The sequence below is a fragment of the Podarcis liolepis genome (genome assembly GCF_965112155.1).
Source record: "Podarcis liolepis genome assembly, chromosome: 9".
Lineage (NCBI taxonomy): Eukaryota > Metazoa > Chordata > Lepidosauria > Squamata > Lacertidae > Podarcis > Podarcis liolepis.
This window is the reverse complement of record NC_139564.1, coordinates 49,652,825-49,679,094: the sequence shown is the minus strand read 5'-3', so window position 1 is coordinate 49,679,094 and position 26,270 is coordinate 49,652,825. Positions and strand designations below refer to the sequence as shown.

At 40.8% G+C, this 26,270-nt stretch overlaps 1 protein-coding gene across 26 annotated transcripts in view; it reads right to left on the bottom strand.

Moving 5' to 3' along the window:
- The window catches only part of TENM3 (teneurin transmembrane protein 3), a 1,268,022-nt gene that overhangs the window by 601,998 nt on the left and 639,754 nt on the right, over positions 1–26,270 (bottom strand). For all 26 annotated transcript variants that reach the window (XM_083459440.1, XM_083459473.1, XM_083459433.1 and 23 more), the window contains exon 5: positions 24,074–24,232. The gene's annotated coding sequence lies outside the window, so the exon portion shown is untranslated. The remainder of the gene's footprint in view (positions 1–24,073; positions 24,233–26,270) is intronic.

Below are 26,270 nucleotides of genomic sequence, written 5' to 3'. Positions count from 1 at the left end.
CCCTGGAGCACAGCTTCCCGTGGGCAAGTTGTATGCCATGTCAGACAGAGAAATGCAGGAGTTGCGAGGGTTTATTGACAAGAACCTGAAGAGAGGCTTCATCAGAGAGTCCAAAGCAGCAGGGGGTAGCCCAGTGTTCTTTGTGGACAAAAAAAACGCGGACAAGCCGAGACTTGTATGCGATTTTAGGAGGTTAAATGCAGTGACTGAACCGGTGGCTTTCCCTATGCCCAGAATTGATGATATTTTGACCAGGGTGAGGAAGGGAAAGATTTTTACAAAGCTGGATCTAAGGGGGGCGTACAACCTGATACGCATAAGGAAAGGGGATGAATGGAAAACCACCATGTTTACCCCTTTGGGGGCATTTGAATACCTCGTTATGCCATTTGGATTACAAGCAGGCTCAGCGTGTTTTCAATCTTTTATGAACCACGTACTGGGCCCTTTGCTCTACAAGAATTGCGTTGCTTTCCTAGATGATGTGTTGGTGTATTCGGAGAATGAGGAGCAACATGTGAGAGACGTCAGAGAAGTGTTGAGCAGACTGCAAGCCAACAGGCTGTGGGTCAAACTGGAGAAGTGTCGGTTCCATACCAAGGAGGTGGAATTCCTGGGGTACCGCCTGTCAGACAAGGGATTGGCCATGGATCCCGGCAAGGTACAGGCAGTGCTGGAATGGAAAACACCCAAAACCAAGAAGGATGTGCAGAGGTTCCTAGGGTTTGGAAACTTTTATCGTAAGTTCATCCGCAACTTCGCCCATCTGACGGCGCCCATCACTGACTGTCTCAGCAGTAAAAAGAAGTTTGTATGGACGGCGGAGGCGGAGCGAGCGTTTGAGGAGCTGAAAAGGGCCTTCGCCTCTGAAGAACAACTTCTGCATGTGGATTTACGAAAGAAGCTAAGGGTTGAAACAGACGCATCTGACAGAGCCATAGGGGCGGTGCTTCTTCTGCAGCCGGGGAAGGAGGAGTCAGAGTGGCGACCGTGTGCCTTCTTTTCGCGAAAGCTGAACAAATCCGAGAGGAACTACACGGTGTACGACCGAGAACTTCTTGCTATTCATGAGGCGTTCCGGAGATGGAGGCATCTGCTAGTTGGTGCACAACATAAGGTGCAAGTGTGCACGGACCATAAAAATCTAGAGTATTGGAGAACTGCGCGAGTGCTCAACCAAAGGCAGTTGAGATGGGCCCAGGAGTTCTCCAAATTTAACTTTGAGATTTGTTACGTGCCAGGCCCAGAGAATGTTAGGGCGGACGCTCTCTCACGCAAACCTGAATATTTGGAGGGGGAGGGAGCACCCGAAGAAACCCATATCATTCCAGAGGACCGCTGGGTGTGTGGGGCGACTTTGGTGGGGCAAAGGGAATTGGTAGAGGGTACGGTGCAGGATGCATACGCCCAGGACAAACTCAGGGATCTCAGGAGGGAGGAAGACAAATCCGGTGGTTTTGAGGAGAGAAACGGGGCATTGTATTATAAGGGAGCGTTATATATACCTGAAGGGGAATTGAGGGAGAAGGTACTCAAGCAGCTGCACGATAGCCCCACAGCAGGGCATTTTGGGCAACACAAGACCATGTGGCTGGTTACCAGGGAATTTTGGTGGCCCAAGGTCAGGGAAGATGTGCGGGAGTATGTGAGAGGGTGTGAACAATGCCAAAGAGCCAAGGGGGAGAGACGGGCGCCGGCTGGTTTATTAGAACCACTGCCCACACCTGAAAGACCGTGGGAAGCAGTGGCAATAGATTTCATGACTGATCTGCCAAGGTCTAGAGGGAAAACAGCCATCATGGTTGTAGTAGACCTGTTAACTAAAATGGCCCACTTTATAGCCTGCTCACATGCGGTCACAGCAGAAGAAACAGCCAAATTGTTTGTAGAGAATGTGTTTCGGTTGCATGGCGCCCCCTTGAGGGTGGTTTCAGACCGAGGGAAACAATTTACTTCCAGGTTCTGGAGGAAGCTCATGAGCTTACTGCATGTAGAGGTTAATTTTTCAACGGCCCGTCATCCAGAAACCAACGGGCAGGCGGAAAGAGCAAATGGGGTTCTCCAACAATATTTGAGGTGTTATGTTAATGACAGAGAGAATGATTGGGTGGAGAAGCTGGCGTTGGCAGAATTTGCCTACAACAATGCAGAGAACGTGTCCACGGGGATGAGCCCCTTTTTGGCTAATCACGGGTGCCATCCCAGAGCCTTCCCAGGGGGGGAGGGGGAGAACTGGAGCGTTCCAGCTGCAGAACAGTTCGTTGAAGAAATGGAAGCGATCCATCGCCAGCTCCAACTCAACTTAAACAGGGCTAAGGAGGAATATAAGAGGCAGGCAGACAAAAACCGAAGGGAAGGTGAAAGCATCAGGGTAGGGGACCAGGTGTGGCTGTCAACCCAAGGGTTGCCGTTCAAAGGAGGTTGTAAGAAATTAAGACCCAAAAGGCTGGGTCCGTTTGAAGTCATGCAGCAGGTCAATCCAGTGGCTTTCAGGCTCCGGTTACCGAACCACATGAAGCTGCACCCAGTTTTTCACAGGTCGTTGCTGTCACCGTATAGAGGAGACAGTGAAGGGAGGGTCACTAGGGGACCAGCAATGGAGGAGAAGGAACACAGCTACCATGTAGCGGAGATCCTCGATTCCAGGTGGAAGGGAGATCAAGTAGAGTATTTGGTAATGTGGGAAGGGGAACCGGAGTCGGAAAACACCTGGGTTAGGGCAGAGGATGTCAATGACGAAGTTTTAATAGAGACTTTTCATCAGAGGTTCCCACGTAAACCTCAGCCTGTAGCGAGGTTCCGAAGGGAATACTTTGCCACCACCGACGAGGAAGAGGAGTTGGAGGGGTTCCCAGATTCTGAAGAGGAAGAGGATTCAGCGAGCCAGGACGACGATCGATGGAGGGAATTGTTCGAGACGTCGGAAGATGAGGAAGATTCGTTTCGGGGTTTTAGCCCTTCACCTCCCAGGGGAGAGGAAATGGGAGGGGGTGAGGGGGGCCCTGGAGGGGAGGTGGATGTCAGGGAACTGCCATCGGAGCATCAGGTGGTGGAGGGACTCAGGGAGGAAGAAAGAGACTCAACAGCTGAAGCAGGGACCAGCAGGGGGAGGAGTGGGTCTCTGAGGGAATGCGAGCAGGAGGGAGGGCTCAGGGAAGCTTCCAGCGAGAACAGTGGGGAGGTATCTGAGTCTCCCATAGGGAGACCCACACCTCGCCGGAAACTGTCACGCCGTGAGTCCAGGAGACGCGTTTCCGTTAAGGAGCTCCTTTGCTGGAAACGCTTCCGCAGACAGCCACTGTCGGACTCTACTAGTGACTAGAGCAGACATGTCTGAGGAGCTCCGTCACACACGGAGGTTTGTGGGGTCGCACAAACTCTGAGGGAGCACGTTTTTACGCACAAGCAGCTAATCAATCCCTAACAATAAGTTTCCAGGAGAGTCAGACTATGAATTCTTTTTATTTCCCTCATCTACTGAACCATCCTTGCTGCTTCACCCAACCTGGTTCCAAGCACACACAAAAACACACCCAAGTACTGTGAAGAAATCAGTCAGTCCAGGTCAGCTGAAACTTTATTACTGGATTCCTTCAGTGGGAGATGAAGCAATCAATCAAAAATAAGTCAAAAGGGGTGGGAAGAGATGTTCATGGTTCTGTTATGCCCTCTGAACTGGCATGGTAGGCAACTACAAACACCGTCTTTCCAAGACAGGCTTTCACTTTCAGTTCCTTCTAATATCCTTTCTGCTAAATTAAGAAAGAGGCATTTGAAGTGCTCGTGACGCTAATGCCCTCTGTTCAATGACTAGATGCATACAGCTGAAATATGTGCCAGTCTTGTAACAGTATGACAAAACCTTGGCTTCAGACAGGGACATCGTTACTTCCTGACAACCTGCCTGTAATCGTTCCAAATAACAAGCAGGCACACCAATTACAAAGCAATGATAAGCTTTGCTTGAATTATAACTTGAGTGGCAATAGCTTAAGACAGCTTTCTTCTAAAGAATGAACATGTTGCAAACACAATGCCTACACAGAACAGTTGTGTGTGCGTGTCACAAATTAACTACATGGCATGCACATGTCAGTGGATACTAAATCAACCACAGTATATCACAACCCTGTTGCAGTTATTGCCTGTCACCATTTGTGGAGAAGTATATATAAATAGAATTTGCATTGTCTAGTAGTTGAAAACTTCCCTACTTGATAAATCTAACATTTTGCTTGTAATAACAGTTTTGACAGTACCTCTGCTCACAGCAAACTGCCACAGTCATTTGCTTTGCTCCAATGGTGCTTGGCTGTCACAGCCTGTCATGTGGGAAGAAAGCACCAGATCTAACCCCATGTGACAGGGTTTAATCATTCCCATTACTCCTGTTGGCTGTTTAGGCCACTTTGAAGGATACAGCATATAGCTGTAACCCACAAAGTGTCCTTGATTTACAAACCAGAAATGCTATGTTATTGTGATGAAGGCTGGGCAGCCTGACCAAAGTGCAGAAATGCAGTTAGAGAGGCATGTGGGAAAGAAGAATGATTTCTAAATCTGTTTGGTAGGCAATATGTTAAAATGTTTTATCAAAATCAAATGGCACAGTATTGGTTTTCAAAGGTGCCAACAATTATTTAAATCCTTTGGATTACGGCTAAGAAATATGGAGTCAGAGAGGGGATTCATATGACCTGGATGTTCCTGTTTGTTGTCACTTAAAACCTTACTACATGCCATCTTTAAGTGCAGTATAACTACAGCCTCTATATGATTGATCCCAGTAGTTCCACTTCTGAATTCTACTTGTTTGTTAAGTCTCATACAATCTGTAACAGTCCCCAGGTACTAATCCTGGATCTGCAACGATACCTAATACAAATTTTAAAAACTGAGCTGGAAGTCATTGGAATACTGAAGACATTGTACAGCAAATCTCTAGACAATTTCTGTGACCGTCTTCATTTCTGGGGTGCAGCCACTTCTTCCCCCCTGTGCATGTAATGGAGACAATGATCTCTCCATTAACTTGTTTACAAGGAAAGAAGAGGCTGGATCCCCAAAAATGGCTAGGAAAGAAGCCTACATGTTCTAGCAAGATCCACTGCATTGATTGGAAAACAAATCAATTGATTGGAAAACAACAAATAATGTGTTTGAGAGAACTAGACATTGAAATTAAATGTACCTCTAGAACACTGGTTCATATAACTGAATATTATATTTCTTAACTCACCGAAAAGCTAAACTAACCACTCTGTTGCTAGTGCTCTTGGGGCCTTTCCCTACAATTTCTCCTTCTTGTTCTGAAAACAGCTCTAGGGGCCAGAACAAACATCTAAAGGCACATGTCTTTGTGCCACTTCAGACCATCAAAGTCCTCAATGTAACCATGAATGACAATGTGTAAAAAAATAAGAGTGTTGACAAAGGATGCATTCACAGTAGGGTTTCTCTGTGATCATGTATTCTGTGTATATGACTGCATCAGTGCATTAAGGCATTGACAATATGAACTTTCCTTTTGTAAAATCAGAATGGTCAGGATCAATGTAATAAAAATGTTCAGTGAATAAAGTACCAATAGGTTTATTAAAATATGAATCTTATTCTTGCACTTGTCCTTCTGATGTCACATATCTAGCAGTTTTATGTTTGATTCCTATGTATGTTCAATGCAGAAAGCACTCTAATACTGGAGGGTTTCCCCACTATTCTATTCAATTTCAGTTCACCAACTCACCATTACCAACTAGGCAACTAATAAAGAAGCTGAAGATCAAATAATATGAAATATTCTATAGCTAACTGAAATGGAATAAATTTCAGAATGGATGTAAAGAATAATATTTTCCATATGGCACATGATTGGCACCGGTGACTTAACATCTACAGTGGTCTACTATTGTCAGAGCTGAATTGCCAGAAGGGAACTAAAATTTGTGCCAGGAAGTCAGAGCTGAGAGACAAGTCAAGGGTTAAGAGGCAAAAATCACACCAAAATAACCAGTCATGAAAAGCATTGTTTCTCAGGAAAAGTCCCAGTCCAAACTGGATATTCTTTATAGCCCTTCATTTCTAGGAGGGGCCAGTTGTCAACCAATGATCCAATCAATGAGTTCTTCACTGCCCACTCCAAACATTAGCTCTGGGGGCTGAAAAAAGGAGGACGCTGCACACAGAATTGAGGATTTATTCCTAGTTCTATCCCCAGTAGCTTCCAAGAACGACGTAGATTGTTGCCATCTGTATTGTCAAACTGCAGATACCACAAACATTAAATGGTTAAGTGTGCAAACCTACACACACTTACTTCAACTCAATGGAATTATTTCTAAGCGCTCATTGATAGGATTGTGTTGCAAGAGGCTCTCCATACAATCTGTGTTGTTAACTGCTCTATAACCACGGCAATAATCACTATTTCTGTGGCTTCAATCAGCTCAGCGGCTTTTACCCATGTGGACTGTCCCCAAGCGATGAAAGCAGATTCACCATACAGCTGTCAATGTTTGACTGTCAAGTAAAGCAGTCTGAATAATAACTATTTGATTATGCATTGCTATTACATTTAAATATGAAATTTTGACCCAAAACCTTGAAAGGGCAGGGATGTATAAGTTGTACTATGGTTTTCTTTGCTGTCATGTTTCTGCAAAAGCAGGTTGGCTGTATGAGCTCTGACACTGTGCCAAAGCAGTGTTTCTACTACAATGCACTTTGGTTGCAAGGTTAGAAAAGCCAGCAATCATGTTGAACACAAAGACAGAGTGTTCCTTTTTTACCCGTCGATGGGATGAACCACTTAAAAAGACTTTTGTCTAGATAGCTAAATTATAGTAACTGTGACAGATGGTGCCACTTGTTCAGATCAGAATTTGACCACCATGAATTAGTCAGGGGTACAGGAATTGGGTGACAGAGGTGGCAGTGTGAGAATAGTGGGTGATGTACTACAAGTGCTGAGCTTTTTACGTTGTTTTAATTGCTGATGCTAGAATATTACCAGTACTCTCATTCATGCATACATGTGACAATTTCTAGCAATAATTATATGTCTACCTAATGTGATCCTTATTCATACTGTAGATAAAATGTACTGCTGGGTGGCTGGAGTCAGCAGTTAAAGAATTAAAGGTGCATGTCTGATTTCACCCCTTCCTTCCACTGCCTAGAATTTAAAAATCCTTTTCCATTTAGTGTTACTCTTACAAATTCCTAAAAGTACTGCTTCACATTTCTTTAACTATGCAGCACAACCATATACATAAAAGGAGAAATTTCCTCTTTTCAGGGCAGAGCTACATATAAGCACTTCTTTCATTTGGTAAAGCAATGTCTGTATCTTTTCCCTAGCAGAGTAATAACAGAGATAGGATTTTTAATGGACGGAAAAATCAGTCTATTTCATATCATCTTTACATCTGATCACTCATAAATCTGTTTCTACCTTAAAATGCATTTAAACAGCGGCAAAATTATGCTTTATTTCTCCTAGGTAAAAGACCCAATTTGGCACACACACAGGCTGGGAGCCTCAATGACTCTCCTCTGGAGGCTTCACCCAGGGCAAAAACTTGGCTAGCACCCCCCATATAGCTATGGCTCTGATTTAAATATATATAACATAAATGTAGAAATTCATATTTTAAACTCAAAATATACATTTCCAAGCACATTTTGTGCTGAGAACAGTGTGGGAACATTCAGCAAGTGCAAAAGCCAGTGGATACTAAGTCCTAATCTGCACATTAATCCAGGAGGTGTAGATCAGTCAGTCATAACAGAATTCCGAAGGATCAAATTAATTCAGCATCCCTAGATTTCCAGCAGAAACAATATTGTGAGAGAGAGGAGTTAAGATGGCTTTTTATGATCATGCTAGTCTTCTGCTTCAGACTGAAACCCCAGCAGCTGCACCGCATGGGAAAATGATAATGTGCCATTCCACCCTGTGTGCTTACATTGCAACAACACTTACAAGAAGCTGAAACAGTTTGGGCGATACAAGGATTGTGTGGCTGTGTATAGTCATTACAATGCAGATCTTGCAGACTGAAAGCATAAAAGGATTTGCACTGACCTTCAGAGTGTGTGTTGTATGCAGACCCAGCTTAAGTAACAGCCAGATGCATGTAATTTATAGAACAATCCTAACAATGGTGCTCAATTGCATCTCGACCAGCATCCATCAGCACAAAGGGTGGCTCCTTTGTGGCAGAGGCTCTAGCTCCACCCAAATTACCAGTGTCCTCCTGCTAGCCACTGCCAGCTAAAAACCTCAACATGGGGTATTTGGTGTGATGCTGGTGGATTTTGACTTGTTGGATCTATGCATTTCCCAAAGGGCCTAACTCTTGGGCCCCTCAGTTAAACCAGCCTGATATAGGTGTGGTGAAAACAGGAAAAAATGTCCATTCCTGTATCTTCCAATCTGGCTGAACGTTGAATGATGCAGAGGATGCCAAGTCCCATGCCTCCATAGCCCCTTTTTAAAAAACACTTTGCTATACACTATTGGAGGTGGAATGATAGCAGCTGCTGGCATCAGACTTGCCCTCTGATGAGTCACTGTTAAAAAAAAAATGAACTATATGTTGTGCCTCATGCTGATTCTTAGTGAAATAATACACTTTTCTCCTTCAAACCCTGGTAATCATGTAATGAAGCCAATCTTAATTCAAAAGCATGCCACTATGACAGGAAAGATTATATATGCAATAAATGCATTTATTACGCTAATGCCAAAACAGGGAACTGACTTAACATCAGTCAAGAATTTGGATCACGGCAAAAAATATTAATTTATTTAAGGATAATTTTGAGAGGATATGGAAAGAAATTAAGAAAGACATGGACAACAGATTAAATTTGTCATTATGGGGAATAATCTCTACTATAAAAATGAACGTGTTACCCAAAATGTTATTCCTGTTTTAAATGATCCCAATTATAGGGGGGACAGGATGCTTTAAACATGGGCAGAAGGAGCTATCTAAATTTATCTGGCAAGGTAATAAACCCCAAATTAGATATAAACTTTTAACCGATATAAAGGAAAGAGGGGGCTTCGCTTTGCCAGACCTAAAGCTTTATTACGAGGCATCATGTTTGTGTTGGTTAAAAGAATGGATGACCCTGAAAAATACGGATATATTGGCTATAGAAGGATGGGATAACACATTAAGAAAGGCACACGTATTTGGGTTACAATAAAGTGAAAGTACATATGGGGTTCCTAAATCATATAATTTGGAAATCTTGATACACAGTATGGGGCAGATATAGAAATTTGCTGGAACCAAAGACACCTTGGTGGTTGTCACCGCTAGAGGCCTTCTTGATAAAGAAAAGAAATAGAATCAAATTGGGCAGCTTATAAAGAAATCCTGTTTGAAGATCATAATCAGCTTAATTTTTAAAAATTTGAAGAGATAAGACATTGTGTATGGATTGGGTACTACAATATCATCAACTGAATGATGTGTTTAAACTAGACAGAAAAATTGGGTTTGAAAAAGAGATGTTGACATTGGGGGGGAAAATGAATATAAAATAAAATAAAAATTATCAAAAACTTATAGATTATTGTTGGATTGGGAACTAAAGGATGAAGATATTAAAGATGTGATGGTTAAATGGGCAAATGACTTTGGGTATTCAAACCAGATGGAAGATTGGGAAAGATTGTGGCAAAAAGATAAGAAATGTATGGCCTGCTATATATTAAAAGAAAATTTTCTGAAAATGCTATGTAGGTGGTATATGACCCCCAGCAAGCTGACAGGAAAGAATATATGAATTCAGAACACCTAGTTTATGTGTTTGGGGTATAAGGTAGCTCAGGTGGCCTGCCAAAATTGTGGTGTTGTTGATATGCAGCCAGGAAAAATATTATTGGTTCCCTTCTATGTGTGGCATTAATAACAAAGCAAAATAGACAAACATCCAATTCTTCTGCATAGACCGTTTTAAATAACCTCTTACAACTCACCGCACAAGGTAACTGATATGAATCTTAGGAAATAAATTGTAACATCTGACTTTATCATTGACTCTTTGATTTCATCACTGAAGAAGTCTTACATTTCCATAGTGTGAGTGGCAGCAGGAAATGGTTTTCAAATTCTTCTTGGCAGACGGAATAAAACCTGCCTAGTTATTAAATTAACATGTGACTATTTTTAGATTCCATATCCAAATCCTTTCCTTTCTTCTTTTGTGAGAAGATAGGTCACTGCAAATCAAATCTTAAACGCATTCCTATTTCGGAATGAAAGCATATACTACACACACTTTATTACCCATTGTGTTCCATAACTTGATTTAATGGGGTGTTTTCCTGGTCATCATACAAACTCTATGACCAAGAGTGGAATCCCAGCATTATTGGCCTCAATAATGAAGCAACAAGGTAAGAACAGAGTTAGGTAGCAGGGCAAATTGGGAAGCAACGAGAGGCCAGGCCAGATTATGCCCTCCTTGCTTCTGACCTAACATATCCCAAACTTCAAAGTAAATTATCAACAACCAACAATAACAGGGATGCAGGTAGAAATCCAGCAGGGGTGTGGAGGATGGCCAGTATGTTGTACAGAGTGTCACATGTACAGCTACCTGCCTGCTGAACACTAGCTGTATGCTCTTCACAGAACACAATTTCTTTCCTTGAGGCTAAGGTAACTGACTTGGTGAAGCTGAGAGAGGCAGGTAGATTGGTGGATGGAACCTTCAGGGATGTAGTAGCAGATTTCCACTGCAAAGGTGGCATCTCCTCTGCTCTTGTAGTTTGTCTTGGGGGAAGGATGGTAACACACAGAAGAAGAAGGAAATAATCCTTTAGAAGGAACCAATTATTTTTGGGATGAGCAGCTGTTATTTGGGGATAGGTGAATTTGTGAAATGCATACTGACTGCATCATGACTTGCCTGCCTTGTATGAAAGCTACAGATATCATGTGACATCTAGAAAACCTGACAGACAGAGCTGGGGAGGAGTAAGTGGTCATGAGTAAGTCAGTGGTTATGATGCCCTGCCCTGTCCTGGAAGAAAGATTTGGGTTGCTAAATAAGAGGTTGAAAGCCAGGATGTTCAATGTAGCTTTGCCTGTACAGAACCAGCCTGACATGAATGGATCAGACAGTGGTGTCAGGAAGAGTTATTTGGATTTACTGGTACTAGGGAATGTTTTGCAACAAGACAGGCCTGTGCAAAAAAAGCAGGCTGCACTTGAACCAGAATGAAACCAAGCTGTTGAGATAAAACAAAAAAGCAGCAGAGCAGCTTTTAGGCTTATTGGTGGAGAAAAGCCAACAGGAGCTGAGGAGGGTCCAGTTTTGGATATATAATGCTAGGATATATTGTGAAAATGTTTTTGTTTGCCTAAATGGAAGAGGAGTAGAATAAAGAAAGTACAGGGGCATATGATAACAATTCAAAGTAGCCCAAGTGCCATAGCGTACAATCCACATGCCAGAGACCTCTGGAGGGAGACACTGTATAGGTATATATATGCTGACACTTAAAGTTTCCAAGCCAAGGTAATGGTACTGTAGAGCTTGGTTTCAAAGCAGAGCATAAATATAGTGGGCATAATGAAACCTTGAATGGAGGGACCTAGTGTGACACTGTTATCTCTAAAACTAGGAATGACAGGGAAGTGTGTGTGGTAAGTGGTGTCACTCTGCATGTCAAAGAGAGCATATCGGTCAACAAGTGAGAACCCCACAAAGGAGCAGACTCCTTCACAGAATTGTAGATGCCAGATGGTGATACCAGCCCACCCTCCAAAGAGTGACCTTGAGATGAAGAATGAAATCAAAGTGGGATCCAAGCAGGAAATGTGGTAATAGGTTAGTTCATAACAAAAAAGGTAAAATGTCTAGATATCCTAAATGATTGCGCGTAAATGAAAAAAGGTTGGTGTGCACCATACATGACAGGTGGGGTGGGGGGGGGGGAGAGAAGCTGCTTTGGCGTAAGTCAGTCCTATCTGAGCAGAAGGAGACAAAACTATATCAACGCAAAACTTTTTTCAAAATGATTGCCTCCATTTGAAGTTTTACTGTCTTCAGGGCTCTGTAGCAGATAAAACCAGTTGGAACATTCTCTTTCCTGCTGTTCAGTTCTTTCCCCATTGACATCCCCTTTGATGCTGCTAGAAAGAGAGATTTTTAAAATGCAGGTTTTTAAAACAAGTTACTTTCTTTGTGACCTGAGATGAATTTTAAGGGCTTTACAAATGAGAGGCCTTCAAAGAGGTGTATGGGTGAACAATGAACCACATAGTTTCAGTGAAAAATATAACCTATATAAATATTTCTTTACATTCTTATTTGAAAAAGATTAAAAAAAACATTTTTCATAATTGCAATATTGCATTTAGATTACCGAGTAATAATTTATGCCACCCACACTGAATGGCACTTGGCCTTTGGCCTCTTGCCTAACAATACCCTGAATAAAAATGATTAGATTGTAATTCACACCTGTCATGTCTTATTGCTTAATTAAAGCAACCCCCTTATTAACATGACAAGCAATTGGACAGTTACCATAATAGATTGTTATATGACTGGACATATTTTACCTTTACAGCCTATTCTTCCTTTGGGTACACATGTTGTTCACTTGTGTGAAAAAAACCCAAGCTGCTTCCTGGCCTATAATCTGCACATCATGTACTTCAAGCAGTCTTCAAAATTCCTCTGAAATTAATGAGTGTTACTCAGTAACTACCCTGAAGTACACATGAGCTGTGGTTTAGTTTTACAGTACAAATCAAAACACTACTCAAAATTCCCTCATTTGAACAGCCACCATTGGGAAGCATTGTTTGAGTTGAAGTGAGGTAATCTGGGCTCCATGGTCACTGCAGATGGTGACAGCAGCCATGAAATTAAAGGACGCCTGCTTCTTGGGAGAAAAGCAATGACAAACCTAGACAGCATCTTAAAAAGCAGAGACATCAACTTGCCAACAAAGGTCTGTATAGTTAAAGCTATGGTTTTTCCAGTAGTGATGTATGGAAGTGAGAGCTGGACCATAAAGAAGGCTGATCGCCGAAGAATTGATGCTTTTGAATTATGGTGCTGGAGGAGACTCTTGAGAGTCCCATGGACTGCAAGAAGATCAAGCCTACCCATTCTGAAGGAAATCAGCCCTGAGTGCTCACTGGAAGGACAGATCGTGAAGCTGAGGGTCCAATACTTTGGCCACCTCATGAGAAGAGAAGACTCCCTGGAAAAGACCCTGATGTTGGGAAAGATGGAGGGCACAAGGAGAATGGGAGAACAGAGGACAAGATGGTTGGACAGTGTTCTCGAAGCTACCAGCATGAGTTTGACCAAGCTGTGGGAGGCAGTGGAAGACAGGAGTGCCTGGCGTGCTCTGGTCCATGGGGTCACGAAGAGTCGGACACGACTAAACAACTAAGCAACAACAACAATCTGAAAGCATGGGTCTTTTATGTGTGGTCGATCTTACATATATATGTTTTGCAATAGGGATTTCACCTGAAGTTTAAAATTCAGTGTGTTGCCAACAGTTAGATAATAGCCCTTCATTGGATAAATGAGGAGTACAACAGATCCTGGTCAAAAACCATGGTGTGTAAGGCCTCCTCAATAGGTCTTTCACCATCTTTTCTTTCTCACCTGGGGTATGATACTGCCCTCAAAACTGTGAAACAGATGTTATGGGATACTGCCTTTAGTGATTATGATCTTGCTCACATGTGACCTGTGGCCCATCTGTGTCAGGAATCCATTACCTAAAAGGTTTCTGTTATCTCCCTACCTTAAGAATTTGACCATATCTACCTATTGTCATCTGTTTTTTAAAAGCAGATTAAATGTTTTACCATCTGAAGTGCTGAGGGGAAGATTGGCTGGTGTCCCATACCAAGATAGGCTATGCCCATGTTCCCACGATGTTGAATGTATGAAACAAATTTTATTACACTGTTGTCCATATAATCAGGTTGGACAGCATCTAATCAATCCAATATTAACAGAATAACCTGGAATTGCTGATACTTTTCATGTCAAGGTTCTCATTGAGGATAAGATTGATACTATTACATTGGCTATAGCAAAATTCTTCTCAGAGGCAGTAAAAATCAGAAATCAGTAGGCACAGACTAAAAGCTCCCCTGTTGGCTAGCAAGGCCAAACTTACATCTTAATAACTGTTAATATAGCCTATTATTGTACTGTGTATTTTGGGTCTATGGACCGCAATAAAGCTGTGTGTGTGTTAATAGCTGTAAAAAAAAAGGAACCACAACTTTATATATGGTTCCCCTATAGCTTGCATTTTTATGGACTTTTAGGCATTTTAAAGTTAGCTGAAACCTGTAATGCCAGAGAAAGACTGAACCCCCAACCCCACTGGCTGACAGGATTTTGACACCATAACTTAATTTCCCCATTTTTTAAATCTATTTGCAGGTTATTTCATTCGATTTTTTTACTCACTATTTTGCCTTTATTGACAGCTCTGTAATAAGAACTCCATATGCTGCTAGGGTATTCATGGGGAAAAACCTGAAATCTTTTAGATGGCGGAAAGGTGATGGCCCTTTCAACCAGTACTGGTTTCAAACTGGACTTTCACAGTGTCTCTTCCTCCTGACTTTGCTGATCTATCTGCCATCACTTTTTTGCAGGCCTCAAAATTATTTCTTTGACACAGCAGGTGTCTTGTGGATAATAACATTGTGGTCCTTATTTAGGTGGGAAATTGGAGTGGAGGCTCTGGGGGATGTTCTGTTCTCCCCACCCCCAACTTCAGTGACCCTGGAAGGAGGTTGAAGTGCTAGAAAGCAGAAGGCAGGTTACATCATTCAGAGGGATGGAATACTAGATTTGAATGAAAGGATAAGTGATGGAAGTCGTGTGATGTGATGTCAGGATTGTTTCCAATGTTGCAAGGCAAGTGTATACTATGGAAATTTGAAAAGTCCTAATGAGGCAAAACATCTGAAGTCATTTCAAAGGCAGCTTTTCTTTTCCTTTCTTTTTAAAAACAGGGTTTCAATTCTTCGAAGCTTTTCATACATCCTTATATAATTCTTTTCTTGATCTTATAAGCATTGGCTGGCACCATGCTCTGGTGCTTAAGCGAATCACAACATGTCTGTGAAGTGATTCACTGTTTGCAGAACTATGCTCTGCCTCTTTATGAGACATTGCAGTAGGTGTGGTGAATTCCACTTAGGGTCTGGTCTGACATGTGCTGTATCTCCTTTTTGCACCAGGCCAATTCAGGCAGAGATTTCCCTTTTGCTTTCTCAGAAATAACAAGGGTCAGTTACAGCCTTAGGCTGACATACCAGGCATCACTATAGTGATCCATCTGTTTTGTGATATACACAGTTGTTCTCACACAGAACAACTTTGGTCACAGAAAGTCAATTCATATGATGAATGAGAGCACCCTAAAAAATTACAGTGAAGGAACAAAATTTCACCAAAGTTGAACATAGAAAAGGTCTATTGGACAATTTTTTAATATCAGAAAAATAATTATGAAAGTAAAAGTGTTCTTATAGTTCACTATATATTGTTGCACACCACCCCAATCTCTGAGCAGTGCAATATTCCAGGGGTTCTGGGAGCTTACCTGGGGTTCAGTGAGGGACAGCAGAGACTATGGTGTCCCTGTGACATATGATTTATTTACACATACAGTGGTACCTCGGGTTACATACACTTCAGGTTACATACGCTTCAGGTTACAGAGTCCACTAACCCAGAAATAGTACCTCAGGTTAAGAACTTTGCTTCAGGGTGAGAACAGAAATCATGCAGCAGCAGCGCAGCGGCAGCAGGAGGCCTCATTAGCTAAAGTGGTGCTTCAGGTTAAGAACAGTTTCAGGTTAAGAACGGACCTCCAGAATGAATTAAGTACTTAACCCGAGGTACCACTGTATATACAACATGAGCCTATGATGGAGGGGCTCACAGGATTAACACCCCCGATGGCTGAAAGGTACCATTCCAGGCAATTCTGAATTACCTAGGTTCCTTGGACTCCCATTTGTCCCCTTCAGGATCACAGGAGCAGAGGAGACTGTGAGGCAGGCAGAAGCTTCATGGCCACTGACAAAGTGTACATGAGAGGCTACGTGGGAGGAGGAGGAATTAAATGTAAGTATCTGCCCAGATCAAGACCTGGCAGAGAGCCAGGAAGGGCTATAATCGCCAGCTGTCAGCCCGAGCTGTTTCACTGCTGAAGGAACAGATCCCTTGGTCACCCAAGCTCCAAAAGCAAAGCCTGGATAAACCAAGAAAACAGAACATGGTCCCACAATCCTAGGTGTACTGGGGTACAATGTCTTAACTTGCTGTTGTTGTTGTTTAGTCGTTTAGTCGTGTCCGACTCTTCGTGACCCCATGGACCAGAGCCAGGCTTAACTAGCAGTGAATAAAATACTGTCTGAATATACCGTATTTTTTGCTCTATAAGACTCACTTTTTCCCTCCTAAAAAGTAAGGGGAAATGTGTGTGCGTCTTATGGAGTGAATGCAGGCTGCACAGCTATCCCAGAAGTCAGAACAGCAAGAGGGATCTCTGCTTTCACTGCACAGCGATCCCTCTTGTTATTCTGGCTTCTGAGATTCAGAATATTTTTTTTCTTGTTTTCCTCCTCCAAAAACTAGGTGCGTCTTGTGGTCTGGTGTGTCTTATAGAGCGAAAAATACGGTATTCACTGACACTCTGTTGTTATTGCTTCACATGGGCAAGGATTCAGCCCTGGCATTTAAAACTAAATTCAAAACTGAAATCTGGAAAGTTGTGGCTCAGGTTGGCTCTCTATGCACTCTTTATGAAATTTCTGATCTAATTGGCACATTCAGGTTGTCATATCTCACTGTCGGCCCAGCTCTCCAGTTTCATAAAATGCTTGCATTGCTATTAGTGTAAATACTTTAGTTGCTTATTTTGAAAGAATATGAATTATCTACCTAGATGGACAGATGTTTTTTGTAGCTCAACTACAAAATATTATTTATGAATTAATGCAAAATATGCTTTAACTACAGGCAACAACATCTGAGTTTAAAGCTAAACTAGCTGCCAACATAATGAGCATATGCTTAATTTTCCTACTAATAAATAATTCCACAAGACACAGAGTCTAATGAATCTCACAGACTAGGTAATTGTCATTTCATAGGGGTAAAAATAAAGGTTCTCAGGAAATGCAAAAACAAAACTGGATCATTTCAGAGTATGACAAAATAATACAGAAATAAACTCAAACAAAAAATTAATAGAACACAAATGAGTGATAACCATTTGGTGTTGCAAATATTCAAATAGCTTCTGTGTTATATGTTAGTTAATGAAAATAGGTTTTAGAGTAGAAATAATATGAATTTTCTTTCTTTAGCTGAAAATATCCTTGCTTTTTTAGAAATACATACATACACAAAACATAAACAGCAGGCATAGAGCAACATCTTATTCTTCCAACTTCAAATATGTTATACCTATATAAAGCTTGTATAGATGCAGGTGAACATTGAATATCAATATGTAGGCCATGTTGGTCTGCAAGACCAAACTGCAGGGTTTTGATCAAATGGTCTATGACAAAAGGGGATGCTGTGTACCAAAACGTGATAGTTTCTAGTTGCAATCACTAGAATGCTGGTAAGGAACGTAAAATATTCAAAAAACAAACTGTCCACCAGCTGTGAATAATGACACAGGCACAGTGATTTTGACAGATTAGGTCAGAACAAATCTGTCATCGGTGAAAATGTTCCCTCTGCCTAGCCATAACAGATGCCAAACTTTGCAGTCTTCTTCACAGGCTATACATCTGATTCTACTTTGTTTGATGCTTCAGGTACAATGCAGCTGGAGATAGAAATATGTGTGAAGCGACGTTTACCTGGCTGCTATGACATTGTAGAATGACTTTCTTGCCCTCCAGTGACAATCTTGCAGAACTAATTGTGATTATCTATGTGAGGGATGGGGAACCTCAGACCTGGGGGCTGAATGCCACCCTCCATGACTGTGCATCCTGCCCTCTGGAATCTCCTCAGGCCACACTCACTTCTCCCAGTTTATCTCTCTCACTCGTCCTGCTTTGCACCCTCAAATACTTTGCTTGGCTGCAGTGTGTCAGTTAACTGTGATAATGCATCTTGCTTGCCTGGATACAGGGCAGAGAGATGTACTGGTGTCTATAGTAATAAATAATAATAATAATAATAATAATAATAATAATAATAATAATAATAATAAATTTATTATTTATACCCCACCCTATAGAAGCATCTGACACTTGTGTGGCTGGAGTAATAGCCTACTGTACAAAAGTAAGAGTCACATTCAAAACTCTGCCTCCTTTTGCCTGTATAGCCTCACTCAGTTTTGCTCTGGCTCCATTTACCATTTGCTGTACGAAACTTTCTGTTTCATTGTGGCTCTTGTGTTTACATTTTTACCTATCTGAAAAGTGATGCTACCGAGGTATTTGGGGGTTAGTATGACCGCCAGAAATGTGAATTTATTCAAGGATAACTGTGAAGGACGTTGGATTGAAGAGAAGGGGGATTTGGAAATATGGACAAATCTGAAGTTGTTGTTGTTGGGCCGAGTTGCTGTGGTGGGGATGAGGGTTGCTGTGTTGTCGGGGATGTTGCTTTTGTTTCAAACATTGCAAGCTTTGGATGGGATGGATTGTTTCAGGAGGTGGCAGAGGGACGTCTCTAGATTTGTTTGGCAGGGCAGGAAGCCTTGAGTAAAATTTAAGATATTGATGGATGCCAAAGAAGGAGGTGGACTTGCCCTGCCAGACCCTTAAACTTTGTTGTGAACCATCTGCTTTTTGCTGGCTGAGAGAATGGTTGCTTCTTGAAAGCACTGAAGTGTTGGATAATGGCAGATGAAGTTGATGGACTATATGGAATTGGCGGAAATGATTGGCAAGATCCGAGACCAGGGAGAAGAGTTGGGGGAAGAAGACTGGAAAAAGTTTAAAGACTATTTATAGAAATATTGTAAAATTAATGAATGTTAGAAGAATGTTGGAATGAAGTTATATGGCTTTAGTAGAAATGTTATAAGGAATTAAGTATAAATAGATTAATAGAAAATTAAAGGAAAAAATAAGGCAAGAATGTGTTAAGATAATTATAGGATAGAAAACAGAGGAAGATGGAAAGGAATTGCTGAAACAATTAATAGAAGTGGAATACAAAAAGGGAGGTGTGAGGAGGTCGTTGGAAATAAGTGAATGAAAGATAAGATATTGAAAATGTTTGAGGTGTTTCTAAATTGTTTTTGTTTGTTTTTGCTTTGTTTTGTATGTAGTGTTTTTGTATTGTATTTGTATTGTTCTTTTTTTCCTTTTGTTTGTTTGTAGTGTTGTGTTGAAACTGTTCGAAAAGCAAAAGATATCATTTTTTAAAAAAGAAAAAAAGAAAAGTGATGCTACAGTTTAATTCTAAAAATCATAATTGTTAGGAAAAATAAGAAAATGTTTTCTTATCCTTTTAATGTATATTATATAATTTAGCAGAGCAGCTTGTAAAATTCTGAAGGCTGAAAAAATTCTGAGGATCTTGTGAATGAATTATGAATTCATCTATAAATTGAACTGAAAAAGGATGAATTCCTTTTTGGAGAGGGTGAAATATAACTAATTTCTTTTTAAAATGAACCCTCTAAGCACCGTTCCCTATGCACAGAAGTATGTTCATGTGCATTTTTTTGAACACATTGACTTATGGTGTTAATTTACCTGCATTAAATGGTCTGAGAAAGTGCCCAAATTCATTAGTGAGTATGAAGACAGAGCAAAAGGTAATGATAATGTCAGACTAATTAATTCAGAGTAAAATAGTGTGAGGTTGTCAACAGCCCTTTAGAGAGTAGACGGTCAAAACATGGACACACTAGAAGAGAGCACTAACTGGGTAGAACCTCGTCACCTCCAAAATATTATAATTCCCAGCATTCTATGTAGTTTATCACTGAGTCAAGTGAGATAGCACTGCATTGATTTGACATTTGGAGGATTACATTTATGCTGAGAAGGCTCACAACTATTGTCATATTAATGGCTGCATAAATGCTAAACAATTATATGCTGCCACGGGAGTTTTGAGAATGCATGTGCTGCAGTGCCAGCTTATGGGAATTTGGCACAATGTTACAATTCCAACTCTCCACCTGAGAATAGTACCAATTTCTGTATAACCACAGATTCCCTAAACGAGGGCATATGCACTGGGAAATCATTTAGATCTTGCTTGATATATAGCCAACAAAACAAATAGCTGGCTTTTTCAGCCTCTGGACATTAAAATCTTTCTTATCAAACTAGAAGCAAACAATGATACTTCTTTCTGATCTGGATATAGGTAAACCTCATACCCTTAATCTTTTCACAGATACTAGTGTACTTTTAACACACTGTTGCCTCACCAAGATCCAATATTGCAAACTTATGAAGTCTCATCTCTGTCTGCTATGCATAGGATTGTCAGATTTCTAACCAGCCACTGCTTCTGATGAAAGAGATGGCAAGCCAGAGCTTAAATGGGGCTTCATCACAGCCCATTTCTGATCATTGCAGATTACACCGCTGAAAAAGGCACAACCATAGAGGCCAACTGGAAAGTTGGCAAGCCAAGCTGTAGGTTTTAATCTTCTTTTGTAAAGGGTGTTGTGTTTTGGTTTCTGAAACAGGATATATTAGTAAACTGCCCATAGTAATTCATTTTAATTGTCAGTTTGCTTAACATAGTGAAAAGAAAGCTGGTGAATCCTAATTTTTTATTCAAAACTGGTCTTTAAGAGGCAAAACAGGCACAAAGATTTATCAGTGACAGCTTCCAGAACTTCCTCTGATAAATAGGAACACTCAGATGGTATGAATTCTCAGTTAATCTGTATACTTGCATTTTTCATACTCCTAAAGATTTCTCTTGAAGGAAGCATCATATTTGTATCCTTCAAGTGTTGGTCCCACAGTTCTCCTGATGTGCATTTAAAAAAAAATAATTTGGCAAAGCATAGATTCTCTTAACTAAAATACTTCCTTCGTGTGCTTGTTCAAAGCTGCCAGCACAGAAAAGCATCAAGCCCAGAGTCCTACTAACCAAAATAAATGTTCTCTTAAATAACAAACAGCAACATTTCCTTAACTAATTTACAGGGGCAAAGGAGCTCAAATCTCACTGTGAAGGTAGTGTGATGTCGCTATGGGGCTGTGAGTTAAGGGGGGTGGCGTAATTCTTCATTACTGCTAATGGGAACTCCTCCCACCAAGGCTCATATCAGGGTTGTGTACTGAAGATACTCACTCCTATCTCAGCGCAGGGAGTGAAGCAATAAGCCTCTCCATACCACATGCATTCACAGTGATACACAAGTTTCCCTGCACGTTAATGAAAGATAAGTTACGTAGGAACAAAGTCTTCTTGCCTTCTCCCTCCCATTTAAGCTCTGGCTTGCCTTGTCTTTCATCAGAGCTAGGTTTCTCAAGCATCACTTCAGATCAGATTTTCCAAACTACGTACATTCTTCCCCCCAGGCCAGATTAGGAAAATGATTCCCCCACCCACACTCTCAAAATTATCTGATATGAGCTGAACAATTCAGTCCTGTCTTGGCTGCAGAATCTGGGGTGCATGGTTATTTTTAATGTGAAAGAGTGTGAGTCAGGCAGGAAAGCGCAAGCCAAATATATGAGTTAGAGCTAACAATATTCAATTATTGTTAGTGTCTTCTATAGGATTTCAAAGGGATAAATATTCTGCCCTCCCCTCCCCTGCACTGAACACATCACACTTAAATTCTACCCTTCTGGTACCTCTAAAAAAAGACCCCAATTTTTTAATTTATCAAGAACAAGAAGCCTTCTAGGAAATCACAATCTCATCAGTGGAATGCTATAAGGACACAAGTTCAAAGTGCCAAACTGGCACTGAAATTCTACCAGTTAGACATGCTTATCACTGAGAATGTAACATAAGGCACTGGGAAAATTTTTAGTGAATGAAAAGAAATGTCAAAACAGAGGAAAGCAAACACCGCTTTTAAGATGATCTTAAGTTATTTAGACAAAAGCACAAAACTGGACAAAAGCCATTTTCCCAGACCAAACAGATTATCTTTATAGCTGGAGCTGTTGCTTAAGCCACAGAGAAAGTTTTAAGTAGGCATGTTTTGGATTCCATCCATTTTCATTCTTGATTGCTTCCAGCACTCACCAAACTCCTTTTACAAATTTTCTTTTCTACCAAGTATTGCCTTGATACAACCCAGCTCCCTCTATCATATCTTTTAAACCACTGTGTTCCAGCTGGTATAATGATTTCCTCCTCACTGCATTGCACCACAGTCTTAATCTTATGTCTAGTTAAATTTAATGAATGCCGTCCAAACATTCTTTAAACAACATTTACAACAAGAAGATCAAAGTGCACTATAAAACTGGACAGTTGGTCCAAAACGAAAAGGGAGAATATTATGCAAATACACTTTATAGACATTTCAAGCAATTCATCCTTAGGTATTTTTTGAATTATTCATCAGAAACAGACTAAATATTTTGCAGATTTAGACAAACTTATCTAGCCAAAAAAGAAGATGTTAGAGAGCTAGAAACATATCTGGCACTGCCAAACACATGGGGAATAGTTCAGTGCCAAGAAGCCCCACATGCCACAGAGCTTCTCCTACAAACGTATCATCTGCCTGTAGAATCTCACACCATACTGGATTCCCAATTAAGCCCGCACACCTCAGGGCTATACTGCAGGCAGTGTTTCTACCCAGGAAAGACGACACTGCTCTTGGGCTCCAACTGGATGAGCATGTGAGGGGACAGTACTTGGGAGTTGCCTAGCAATTGCAGCATATCCACTCTTTCCTATACTTCCGGCATCTTGCTTAGCCTGCTCATCTGGCAATTTCAAGAACGAAAATCATCTTCTCCCTTTTGCTCTGAAGAATTTGTCTTTTGTATGGTAAATTATCCTGAGAGTCTTGAATAGACTTTGGCCACATAAGTACTGCTCTTGTCTGTGACCATGAGGCAGATACCAAATAACACCCAGGCCAAAACAGAGCAAGAGCTAGGTGGGCCTATTGTCATGTGCTTACAGTGTTGAGGGGGCCTACTCAGAATTCCCTTGGGAGAGGCAAAGGGACCCTTTGGTAAAGATTATTGAACGTGTGTGTGTGTGTGTGTGTGTGTGTGTGTGTGTTTTGAAATGGGACCTATATTTTCCACTTGACCTGGGCCTATTACCACCTTTGCACAGCCATGATAACACCAGCTATTACATGGCCAAAATGATCTATGTCATATGACCTCCATACCACCTAGATAATAAATCTGTTTTGTAAGTCATCCAGGTGGGATATGCCGGTATGTGAAAGTGACACCCTGCAGGGTCTAATGAGGTAGCAATTTGTTATTGCACCAATACTACCCCATATTTCTGCCATTTTGGGGGGCTCATATAGCTGGATGCTAAGCTTACCATGCTCCTTCAAATGTGTCCTTACACACCAAGCTGCAAAAGATGATCTACATCCAGCAAGCACTCTAAGTTATGTCAGTGAATTTATGAACATAACTCTTTGGGCCCGAAAGAAAAGTACTTTTAAATATATATCTAGACTCATTTAATCTGTGTCATTTTGGGTGATTTCAGCAGGACCTTTGAGGCAAGTGACATGGCCTCTAAACTCTGACAGAAATTATCTGTAGTTAAGACTAATTTTTATCCCCACCTAGTTAGATAAAGAAATGATTCAATACAATTTAAAATCAACTAGTGTTGCCAAGTGATTATTTGTATAATGTCACTGATTTGTAACATTTTGCTGCCGGCAGTCGTGATATGTGTGGTGAGTAAGTGGCTGTATTAAGATGCTAATATTTTTAAATAAAAAGTAAAGTGAAGAGAAAGTGAAGAGAAAATCTGTCTTCTGTAGAAACATATGTTCAGTAATCTGGAAATATTTTCCCCCAAAGGGAAAGCACACAGGCATGCTGAAGTAACTTTTTATGCTGGTCTGCTCACTTACCTCCTCCGATGAGTCGGTTGTGGAAAGATTGCGTAGATGCAAAGCTCAATTAGTGTAATTTATGTATCCTTGGATGTCAATCACTGCTGTTGAGAGGTGGGACTCGCAGGGACCCTGTGCATTAATTAAGAGCTCATCTCTGCAGAGTTCTCTTTCCACCTAAGGACGAAAAAGTAAGTTTTAATTAGATTCGAAAAGACAGCATGTCACAAGCAAAATAATAAAATTATTTAGCTGAAACTTCAATAAGGATGAGGAAGAAAACATTATTAACACAAATACCATGTTAATGCAATGAATCTCCTGCTCATATTCAAGTGCAATAGCTAAAGAAGTAGTTTCTTCATATGAAGTTAATTTTGCCTGAAAGCATTTGTGTCTAAGTTCTATAGTAGTACTCATGTTTTCACTGGCTAGCCTAGATGCCAGCTTTATTATTGGGCCCCTGCCTAATTATTGATGCTAAGCTGATGCTGATTGAGTGCAATTACACTGCTGTAGTTTGAGGGTATTTCTCTCTGATGGCCAGCTTTTTCTTTCAATGCTACCCTGAGGCTGAATATGCAATGGGCAAAACAATGCAAACTCAGCAAAGGGGAGTGAAGAGACTTGCACAACACATCCTTTTCATTGGCTGAGTGATGAACGAAATGTGCAATTGCTGGCTGGCCCTCAAAACTCTGGCACTCAAGAGAGGTTGGAAACTAGCTGGGCTCACCAGTGTCAGCTGCTTCAGAGACGCCTGTCTCTTCGAATGGCCTGTGTGAGGGCTATCAACTATTCTGCTTAGGACTCACATGGGAAATGATAGCTAAATAATTGATTATAACATTTATAAATTGAAGGAGGCAAAACAAATTTTAAAAGCTGGTCCAGACTCTAGAAAATAAACATGTCAGCTAATAGCTCATATGTAGCAAACAAGAGGGGTGGGGGGAGAAATTAAAATGCATTTACATTTGGAAAGAGAGGAACAAATTATTCAGTCACTGGCCAAAACCAAACTAAACCAGGGGCATTAAAAGACCTTAAAAACAAGAAGAGCAGTAAGAGTAAAATTCAGGAATAATAATCTGGTAGTTAGAAGTAAAAGAGGATTTCAGCCCTGAAATATTACAGACAGCTGAGAACAGAAGCCAAAGTACACAGTGTACCCTTTACATGACATAATTAATAATAATTATAAAGGCAGTTGTTTCAGGGAGACATAGCACAATAGGAAGATGCGTCAGAATGTGGAATAGATTAACTAGCTGCCCTAAAATAACAGAATACAAGTTTTTCATTGCTATTGTATTTCACAGTCACACTAGTAAAAAGCAAGGATGTTTTGGGAAACATGGCCATTGTGTACATTATAAATTTACTACCTAAAGAGTGTACCAGATATATACCGAATAACAGCTGCAGAGCTGACAGAACAAATGCAGGTACTCTGTGACAACTCTTTCCACCCTGATAGTAAGGGTCAGGCTGAAAAGTTTGTCCATTCCCAACCTCACTCACAACCCCCACCTTTCCCCAAGTCAACTATGGAACAGATCTTTCTAAATACATTTTCAGAGATGTGAATGTTTTCTGGGAGGACACTTTTATATTATTTATTTATTTCATTAAAATTTATACACTGCTTGATTGTAAAAACCTCAAAGCGGTTAACAAAAGATAAAACAATAAAATCAAGAAAGATTTACGACCCTACTGTAAAACTTAAAAAAGTTAAAATACTAAAAGAAGATAAAAATTACCTCAACTTTCTAAATATCTGAGTACACTAGCCTAAACAGGAATGTTTTTAGCAGGTGCCAATATTTTTACATAGTTTCCTGATGGACTTAGTGCTCAAAATGTGTTTGGACTGAGATTTATACTTCTTGGATCAATGTACCAATCCACCTGCAGCTTCAGGATTTTTCTTGATCATCTTTTCCCTCAAACATACTTTCTACCAAATTACCTAGGACAAAAGGTAGGCAAATGAGACTATAATTTTCTGGCTCCCTCCTAGACATCTTTTTAAAAATGGGTGTTACAGGCCAAGGTTGGTGGTAAGTCTTGATATAACTTGTTCCAGGGGCATTTGAGTGGATGGATCGGAGTACAGAATCTGCTTGCCTCTCACAGCAGTTCCTCTGTCATTTCCACCAAAAGTGGTGGTAAAATTTAAATCCCTATTCAAGCATTCTTAAATTCTACA